Source organism: Eptesicus fuscus, chromosome 4, assembly GCF_027574615.1.
Source record: "Eptesicus fuscus isolate TK198812 chromosome 4, DD_ASM_mEF_20220401, whole genome shotgun sequence".
NCBI classification, from domain to species: Eukaryota; Metazoa; Chordata; class Mammalia; order Chiroptera; family Vespertilionidae; genus Eptesicus; species Eptesicus fuscus.
This window is the reverse complement of record NC_072476.1, coordinates 90,735,435-90,746,205: the sequence shown is the minus strand read 5'-3', so window position 1 is coordinate 90,746,205 and position 10,771 is coordinate 90,735,435. Positions and strand designations below refer to the sequence as shown.

The 10,771-nt window shown below is 37.0% G+C and overlaps 1 pseudogene; it reads left to right on the top strand.

Moving 5' to 3' along the window:
* Nucleotides 1-9,354: 9,354 nt before the first annotated feature.
* LOC129148906 (U2 spliceosomal RNA) lies at nt 9,355-9,505 on the top strand (annotated as a pseudogene).
* Nucleotides 9,506-10,771: the final 1,266 nt, after the last annotated feature.

Sequence of the window (10,771 nt, the reverse complement as noted above, 5' to 3'; positions counted from 1 at the left end):
TTTAAACCCTTTGTGATCTGACACTGTAAGAACCCCAGGGCCTTCAAGAATATCAGATAGCACACACTTCCAGTGTACTACAGGAGCAATAAAAAGTCATGAATGACTCAGCTCTTCCAAGACACCCCCCTAAACTGTTTTGACAGCAAAATGGAGAAGTACTGTTTAGAGAATATTATTGATAATGCTCCCAGACATCCTCTTTTATTTGGTGATCTTCATTCCAATTTTAAAGTGGCATTTCTCCCTTCAAACACCATCTCTTTGATTCAGCCAAAAGATGAAGGAATTATAGCAGCTTTTAAGGCTACTATTTGAAGAGGAACTTTGCCCAAGCTAGTGGTGCAACTGAGGAAGACACGGATGCAATTTGGAAAGATTACATCTGTGACTGCATTTAAGAACCTTGTTTGGTCTTATGGTGATGTCACCAAGGAGTGTATAAGTGACATCTGAAAGAAGATACTCAAAAGGTTCATTCATGACTTATGAGGATTTAACAAGGATGAAGAGATTGAAAGTCAACAAGGCTGTGGTTGATATGGCAAACAACTTTAATCTGGGTGTGAATGAAGATGAATTGAGGAGTCCTTTAACTAATGTGGAGTAGTTGTAACTGGAACAGGAATGCATCAAAAAAAGAAGAGGCAAGAGAAAAGAAAACCACAGGAGAAGAAAAAGAACCCCCAAGATAATTCACAGTGAAGGTTTTAACAGACGGTTTTGCAGATTTCAACAAGCTCTTTAAAAAGTTTAGAAACATGGACTCTATCATCAGAAAGTTTATATTATTAGAGAGTAATGACTATGGTGCATTATATGCTTGCTAGCAAATCTATGAAGAAGAAAGAAGAAAGAAGAAGGAAGAGGAGGAGGAGGAGGAGGAGGAGGAGGAGGAGGAGGAAGAGGAGGAGGAGGAGGAGAAATAATATATACTAAGCAAACCATCAAGAACGTATTGTTGAAAAGTGACACCTCTCAAAGAAGAGCCCCAGGCAGGACCTTCAGGAGGTGTTCCAGAAAAAAGCACTGTTGTAATCAGAGATGACAGCTCCAAGTGTGTTATTGCCCCTGAAGACTTTCCAGTGGGATAAGATGTGGAGGTGCATTCTGACCCTGTGTAGGTCTAGGCTAATGTGTGTGTTTGTGTCTTAGTTTTTAAGAAAAAAGTTTAAAAATCAAAAGTAAACATTTTTTTTTCATATTTAAATCTTTTAATTTATTATTTGAAAAAGCCCTTTTTCCTAAGAAGAAAAAGGAACATGGTTGGGTAGGTGTTAGTATTCAGGTTGTAAAGATTGAACCTCTTTCAAAGAAGTTTCTAAACTTGGCAAGCCCTGTTTCCCACCACTACTAGTAATTAAAAAAATGCTTTGTGTACATACACTTTGCTCCATGTAGTTTAACAGATAGGTCACCTGAGGGCATCTGGTGCTCAGGGGTTCTATTCTTTTTTTTTTCATATTCAATATTATTCGGTATTAGTTTCAGGTGTACAACATAGTGGTTAGATAATCATATACTTTACAGAGCGGTCCCCCTGATATTTCAAGTACCACTCCCCTGGCCCGTACATAGCTATTACAAAATTATATCCCCCCTCCATTGACGTCTCTCCTGCCTCTCCCTCCCCCCAGTCTATGCCCTCACCCCACTAGTGTCTGTGTCCCATTAGTAATGCTTATGTGCATGCATACAAGTCCTTTGGTTGATCTCTTACTCCCTCTCTCCCCTGCCTGCCTTCTGAGGTTTGACAGTCAGGTTGATGTTTCTCTGTCTCTGGATCTATTTTTATTCATCAGTTTATGTTGTTCACTATATTCCACAAATGAGGGAGATCATGTGGTATTTATCTTTCTCTGACTAGCTTATTTCGCTTAGCATAATGCTCTCCAGGTCCATCCATGCTGTTGCAAATGGTAAGAGTCCCTTCTTTTTTTTACAGCAGTGTAGTATTCAATTGTGTAGATGTACCACAGTTTTTTAATCCATTAATCTGCTGATGGATTAAAAACCTGTGCTACATCTACACAATGGATCTGATTTGCTAGGATTTTGTTGAGGATTTTAGCATCCATATTCATCAGAAATATTGCCTGGAATTCTCTTCCTTTGTAGTGCCTTTATCTGGTTTGGGGGTTAAGGTAATGTTGGCTTCATAGAAAGAACTTGGAAGTGTGCCTTCCTCTTGAATTTTTTGCAATAGTCTGAGGAGCATAGGTTTTAGTTCTTATTTGAATGTTTGGTAAAACTCCCCTGTGAAGCCTTCTGGCCAAGGGCTTTTGTTTGCTGGGAGTTTTTTGATGACTGCTTAATTTCCTCCATAGTTATTGGCCTAATTCAGATTTTTTTATTCTTCCTGATTGAGTTTTGGGAGGTTGTATTTTTCTAGGAATATGTCCATTTCCTCTAGGTTGACCAGTTTGTTGGAATAGCATTGCTTATAGGATTTTTTACAATCCTTTGTGTTTCTGTGGGGTCTGCTGTTATTTCACCTCTTTCATTTGTGATTTTTTTTTTTTAATTTGGGACCTTTCTCTTTGCTTCTTGGTGAGCCTGCCTAGGGGTTCATCAATCCTGTTTATCCTTTCAAAGAACCAGCTCTTGGTTTTATTGATCTTTTGTATTGGTTGTGTTTTTTTTGTTGTTTGTTTGTTTTTTTGTCTCTATGTCATTTATTTCTGCTGTAAATGGACTTAAATGTAAGATGGGAAGCCATAAAAATCTTAGAGGAAACCACAGGCACCAACATATCAGACATATGTCATAGCAATATCTTTACTGATATAGCTCCTAAGGCAATGGAAATTAAGAGAAAACAAACAAATGGGACTACAACAAAATAAAAAGCTTCTGCACAGCAAAAGAAACCATCAACAAAACAACAGGAAAACCCACTGCATTGAGAGAACATATATGCTAATGTTATCTCCGATAAAGTTTTAATCTCCAAAATTTAAAGGGAACTCATATAACTTAACAAAAGGAAGATAAACAATCCAATCAAAAAATGGGCAAAGGACCTAAGTGGACCCTTTTGGAAAGAGAACATACAGAAGGCCAAGAGACATATGAAAACATGCTCAAAGTCACTAATCATCTGAGAGATGCAAATCAAAATGACAATAAGGTGTTATCTCACACCTGTCAGAGCTATCATCAACAAATCAACAAATGACAAGTGCTGGAGAAGATGCAGAGAAAAAAAATCCCTTGTGCACTGCTGGTGGGAATGCAGACTTGTGCAGCCACTGTGGAAAACTGTATGGATTTCCCTCAAAAAATTAAAAATGTAACTCCCATTTAACCCAGTAACTCCACGACTAGGAATATATCCCAAGAAATCAGAAACACCAATCAGAAAGGATATATACACCCCTATGTTCATAGCAGCACAATTTACAATAGCTAAGATTTGGAAACAGCCTAAGTGCCCATCAGCAAATGAATGGATCAAAGTAAAGATTTTAAATAGAAAAAGCTTATAGAAAAAAGATATAGAAAAATATTTTTGCACAGCTATACATATGTGTTTGTGATTTAAGCTAAGCATTATCATGAAAGAGTCCAAGAGTTAAAATTTTTAAATGTTTATAAATAAAATGAGAATAAGTTAAGCTTAATTTATTGTTGAAGAAGAACATTATTTATAAATCTAGCATAGCCTAGGTGTGCAATGTTTATATAGGCTACAGTCGTGTATGATAACATTAGTTCCTCACATTCACTCTCTGCTCACTCATTGACTTGCCCACAGCAACTTCCAGTACTGCAAAATCCATTCACAGTAAGTACCCTATACAAGTACTACTTTTTCATATTCTTTTTCAAATATTTTAATACGGTTTTATTGATTTCAGAGAGAGGAAATGGGACAAGGAGAGATAGAAACATCAATAATATGAAAACCATTGATCAGCTGCCTCCTGCACAACCCTTGCTAGGAATTGAGTCCACAACCTGGCCATGTGCCCTGACTGGGAATTAAACCATGAACTTCGGGTACATGGGTCTATGCTCAATCACTGAGCCACACCGGCCAGTGTACCTTTTCAATTTTGATAACTATAATTTTACTCTATCTTTCCTATATTTACATATATTTAGATATATAATTACTTACAATTGTGTTACAATTGTCAACAATATTCAGTAAAGTAATAGGTTGTGGATGTTTGTAGCCTAGGAGCAATAGGCTATCCCAAACAGCCTTGGTATGAAGTAGGCTATACTGTCTAGGTGTGAGTAAGTGCACTCTATGATGTTCATAGAGTTCATAGAGATAAAATCACTTTTTTTTCTCCACTAATACTCAGGGAAATCGAAATCACAGTATCACCTCACATCTGTTAGAATAGCTATTATCAAAATGACAAAAATAATACATGTTAATGAGTTTGTGGAGAAAAGGGAACACTTATACATTGTTGGTGGGAATGTAAATTAGTGTAGCCATTATGGAAAAGGAAATGTACTTTAGTGATTTTTTGTCATTATTAACTCTGTGCCCTTGTGCTTGTCTCTTGTGCTGAGCCTCATTTTTTTTACACTTAAGGGTTAAAGGTGATGGACTGAGTTGTCCCCATTGTCATTTTAAAAATATCCTGTGCCTAGGTAAACAGACCAGATGTAAAACTTATTGATGGAAATAATACCTATTTTTGTACTTCTTACTCTTAACTACAGTTTAAACAGAATGAAAAAAAATCCACTTAGCCTTCAAATACAGACCTACGTAAACATTAAAACTTCTAACAGTGTTTTATAAAAAGATAAAATAAAATAAAATTGCACTACCATTTCAGCCGGCTAATTTAAACTCAAATAAATGTTTATGTATAAAGTGAGGTTTGCCAGTTTGTATTTCTTTTCAAAATTCCTCTTATACTTTTAAAAATCTAGTGTGTTGCCGTAGGAGGATAGAATTATCTGTTCTACCATCTGTTAGGGAGTAGATTGCAAGTATAATACTGGTTGTTACTGGAACAACAGTGTGCAATCATACCTGTGAGTGTATAATGTGTAATAATCATTAAAGTATACTGATTCTTTGATTTTTCTCATTCTCAGAAGTTATCATGAGAACGTAGGTTTTGCCTTTGGATACAAAGTTTCACACCTACACTCACTTTCATCGTTTTTCCTTCTGGGGATGCTCAAAAAAAAGTGAAGAAAATGTTCTAACAAACCAAGGGCCATTACATATTAATACAATAAAGAACCAAGCTATATTTATAAGATTTCAGTTGCAGAGTTGACATGGTAATATTGCCAAGTATAAAATTTAGCCTTTTGAGGAATAACCATTTAGTATTCAGTATCCATGAGAGCACAGTGGAAATGTGCTATCTGGGCCAGGGGAAGGGCGGTTCATACATTTGCCCATGAAACGATCTGTAAAGTGAGCATTTCTAGAAGGATCTCTGAACTGACACTTTTCATATAAGGGAATTTAATTTTTATTTTATTGAATAAATGCACGGGTTAAAGATATTAATTACCTGGTGAAAGACTGTTTTCCTAAGCTAGTCTTTCCAGATTACTGTTTTTTGTTGAGCTCCACACACTGGTCCACTGCTTCTTGGACTCTGAATCCATTAAAAATCCACATTTGTTCCAAATGTTAATGTAATCTAGTCACTTCCGTGAACTTTGCTCTCACTACTTGCCAGGAGTTTTATTCTAAACTCTCCTCGTGAACCTTTGAATTCATTGATTTTGAACTTGCTCTCATCATAATTGTGTTTGAATTTAGAAAGGAACCTTCTATCCTTTGGAAATACCACACAAAAAGTGACAGACTCCACTGCACCCCTGTTTTCCCATCTTGCTGTGTATGTCAGTGTTCAGACTGTGTACTTTCTAAACTAAAACTTCCATAATATGATGCCATTTTTTTCTATTTATGTATCGTTGACAGTTATAGTTAAACATCTGCATCTTTCTTGGCAAAGTGCCACTAGTTGCTAAGTTTCCCCCCGCTCCACAATGACAGATTTTTCTTTGCCTGATCCTCTTGTACATTAATAGTCTTTTGGTGGCCAATTCTGTCTATCAATATGTATTAGTAGTTTTAGATGCCAAGTAAAATTAATTTATGCAAATAGAAGCAAATTGTAAGATCTTTTGTGGTTGAGATATTAGTTGACTATATGTGGGTATATTAATATGGAGCTAATTATTTTTATAAAGTATTTATTAATATGTTATTTTACTCTTCAAATCTGAATCAGTCACATCCACCAATAAAATGTGTTCACTTTTGTGGAGAAATTTTAACCAACAGAGACCTGAAGGGGCAGGAGAAAGAAGGAGAAGTATTATCAGAATACAAAGAAGAACTGCATGAAGAAAGATACCTTATATCAGCTGCGACCTTTGATAAGAGGATGCCACCAGGATACACTAAACCCTCAGATAGAGCTGAGGCAATAAATACCCCAACCTCACTCACTTTCTTCTCTTTATTGCCCTGTTGGCACCCATCTTTGGTCATCAAACACAAAAACAGAGAACAAGAGAGAGTGTCTTTTGATTTAGTTAAGTTGTGTCATCTTCAGGAATAAAAATGAAGGTAGATTAATGGAAAATATACACACCGCACCTCTTTTGCAACACAGCATCCACTATTGCCCTCCTTTTAGTTGAAAAATTGTGTAACAGAGAACACAAAAAGACCTGTCAGCTACCAAATCATCCTGATATAATTCATTCTCAAGGTCCATTTGAAACTTACAGTGTTAGCTACCATCATGCTCTTTATATAAATCTGCAGGGAGATAAAGGCCATTATAACGAATGTCACAGACAACTTCTCTTCTCATATCTACCTCTGCTCATGAGCCTAAATTGTTAATCATTGCTGTTTCCTTCTACCAGCCTTTCCCTATTTCTTCACCTTAGGGGGCTCTTTATCTGCTGGAGTAATTCAAACCTTTAATCTTATATGAGTTGAGTCCCTGGCGATCTGGATTTTATTGCCTGACTTAGCCATTGACCAGAATTGTTGGGCAAGGAAATACTAGAAAGCACTGCAGGGAATCCTCTAGATTTCAGACACAACTCTCCATCCCTGCAATGTATATCAACAATCTATTTCACCTCCAGCAATTAGGATTCCCTGACCAATGTCCCCCATTTCTGCTGGTTTAGCGGGAAACTAATAGCCACAGGACAGTCTCAATTCCAGACTCAATGGAACAGTTTCTGTGTTCCCCATTGGAAGCATTCATTTAGGCCACTGGTGCTTTTATACCAACTGAGCTTGAAGTCATGGTGCAGGAAGAAAATAATTCTTTTCAAAAGGTTATTTTGATAATCGTGATGGGAACTCTGCTAGTTACAGTTTTAGTTTCCTTACTGTGGTAAAGATGGCACTAGATCCTGGCTTCTGGTTTAAGGCATATCTGAAACTCTGAGGTAACTGTTCAAGTCGTTAGGGTCCTATTTTCCAGTTGGTCTGGTAGCTGACTTTTTAGCAAGGCATTTATTGCCTTATCAAATGAGCTGCTGATTCCAGGATCAATCATTCCTTTAGACATGGATCCAAAATGTGTTGTCTAGATGGAAGGGATTTTGTGAGGGATAAAGCTGTAAAGGATTAATTATTCTGTGTGTCCATGAATGTTAGTGCTGGCAGGAGTTCTGCAGCCAGAAAATGCAAATCTGTTCTCTGAATATGTGTCTATTTCAACACTTTTATGACTGACCCTCCATGATCAAAGGTGTCCATTGTAATTATTCTGCTACCAGAGAGCTGTCTGATTGCTATACACCCTACAACACCCATGGGATGTACCACATCTGGAGTTATATGTTAGCCTCTGCAGTGGTGGGCACTCAGCAGTGATGACAACTAGATGACAGTTGGTGAGCAGAAGGAAGATCATATTTTTGAGCCCAACTTTGACCTCGGTCCTGGAAATCATGGCCACTCAGTACTCAGGCTCATTTAGCAGAGCTTGACATTTCCAAGATGGGCTTTAATGTTTACATTATTATTTAGATCCTCTTCCACAAATACATAACTTTTAGTGGGCATAGAAGAAGGAAATAACATCTTCCAATTCTGTTGCCAGGTTTTCAATATAATTATTTTAGGTCTATGAACAGCAAGCCAAAATATTGGCCTCTGCCCATCAATTATGACATATTCATAAGCAGCATATACCATGTTGATTATTTAGAAAATCAAGCTGTATTTGTTTCTTCTTCCTTTCAGTGTTCATAGGTTACATTCTGTGAGGCCATAGAATGAGTTTAGGTTGTGATGACAACACAATAGTGATATAAGCGGAATTGTGTCACCCTAAAATTCATTGAAATCCGAACCCCTAGTCTTCAGAATCTGAGTGTATTTTGAAGTAGAGCTTTAAAGAGGCAATTAATAAAAATGAAGACTGTAAGGTGCCCCTAATCCAGTCTGACAGGCGTCCAGATGAAAGAGGAAATTCGGAAGCACAAATATGCCAGGGATGCATGCACACAAGAAAAAGATACTGTGAGGACACAGTGGAAAGATGGTCACCTGGAAACCAAGGAAAAGGCCTGATAGGAAAACAAGTCTGCTGGTGTGTAGATTGTGGGCTTCTAGCTTCCAGAACTATGATTTCTATTATTTAAGGCACCCAGTCTATGGTATTTTGTCATGGCAGCCCTAGCAGTCTAATACAACTAAAAATAGATATAATAGAAATCTGAACCTGGTCATACCATCTGAACCTTTTTATTCTGGTCACCTATTTAATATTGCCTTTGGAATTGAATTTTTCAGTGCACATCTTATTCTATGGGTCAATGAAACAATTAACCCTCAGTTCGAAATAGGTTGCTCAAGTCAAATATTAATTTGGTGCAATTACAGTTATGGTTAAGTGATCAACTTCAATTAAAATGCAGAATCAAGCCCAACTTTTTAAAAAATAAAGTGAAAGGCCCCATATTTCACAATGCAAATTTTTGTTATCGGATTCATGTTTGTTACAACATGGATGAATCTTGAGAATATCATGTTAAGTGAAATAAGTCAGTCAGGAAAAGCTAAGAACCACATGAGTTCACTCATATGTAGGATATAAAATTGAAACTCAGAGACAAAGACAACAATATGGTGATTACCAGAAGGAAGGGGGTAGACAGTGATAGAGGGTAAAGGGGGCCAAATATATGGTACCACAAGATTATTTGACTTTGGGTGGTGGGTACGTAATGCAATATACAGATAATGTATCATAGTAATTTACACAATTAAAAATGATTAGAGAACAAAAGGGAGAAGTGACATGACATTTCTTTCTCTTAATTTCTATTACAAAAGTACAAGTTTTTAACTATCATTATAAAAATTAAATTTGGATCTCTTCTCGGCCTTTTGGCTAAGATCAAGTGTAAAAATTAAATTTGGGACATTTTATGACTTTTTATATCTACTAAACTACATATGTTTCAGCAGTGTGGCTAGAAGGAATAAACGGTTCTAAAAAATCTCCCAGTAATTCCTCTTGTCCTAAAGATGAATTGGAACTATATAGAATAATATTTAAGGTTGAAAATATAAGGTACAATCTTATCTAATGTTAAAATGTTTCAACAAAAACTTTTGAATGGATGATTATGGAATGTAAAGTTTTAAATCAAATAAGTGTAGTAACATTACTAATGGATGGGCATAAAGCATATGGCCACATGCATTGTTTTCACATTATCTAAGCAATCTGTTAAACAGTGGATTCATGAGAGTGAACTATTACTTTAATTGTGGTCAACATCTGTGATTTTTGCATTAGAGAATAACCTGACAATAAAAATGGCAATGGTGCATACCAGGGAGGCTGAGTTTTTTTTTTTCCTCTCACACAGCATATTTAAAATAAAGCCAGATGACTGCAGTTTTATTAATGCAACAGACTGACAATGGAATGTTCCTGGCTCTCAGCTTTGGTTATGTTATTTCCAAGTACCCAATTATCTTTTACTGTATATGGAATTGAAAGGTACGGCTTGTATTTAGAAGGAGGGAAGCAAAACACGTTAACAGTGAATAAAGGATTCATCTAATGAATGTTAATATTCTCCTTTCCAGTCTTCAAGTGTTTATAAAGTTAGTAGAGGCCCGATGCACGAAAATTCATGCAAGAGTAGGCCTTCCTTCCCCCGGCTGCTGGTACTGGCTTCTCTCCTGCACCTGGGACCCAGGCTGCTTCCCTCGAGCCCCCCTCAGGCACCCAGGACCTGGGCTGCTTCCCTTCGGCTGCCCGCAGGCACCCAGGATCCAGGCTGGCTTCCTTCTGGCCCCGGGTTTGTCAGGAAGGACGTCCAGAATGACATCCAGAAGACATCTGGTCTAATTAGCATATTACCCTTTTATTATTATAGATATGTTCCAAGAATACATAATCACACCTCAGAATAATAAATTGCTTTTTAAGAAGAGGGAGATAGGTAAATACAAGTTAAAAAGAACTGGAAATGACCTAACAAACTCATTTAATAATTCATCATAAGTGTTTTGTGTGCTTTAAAAATTTTTTCCTAGAATGGGCTGCACCCCATTGTTAAATTATCTCTCAAATTCAGTTAGGTCATTAATGCCGAGTTTCTTGATCCAGCATCTAGAAGGGTTCAGCAATCTGGAGAAGGGGCTGTGCATAAATTAATCAAGAGTCTAGAGACGAAACATAATTTTGAAAGGCATATTGGGGGAGAGGGGCAGAGGAGCTTGGCTGAAGAAACCAAGTTCTCCTTGTCTCAGGACCCCTTGCTTTTTATTAAC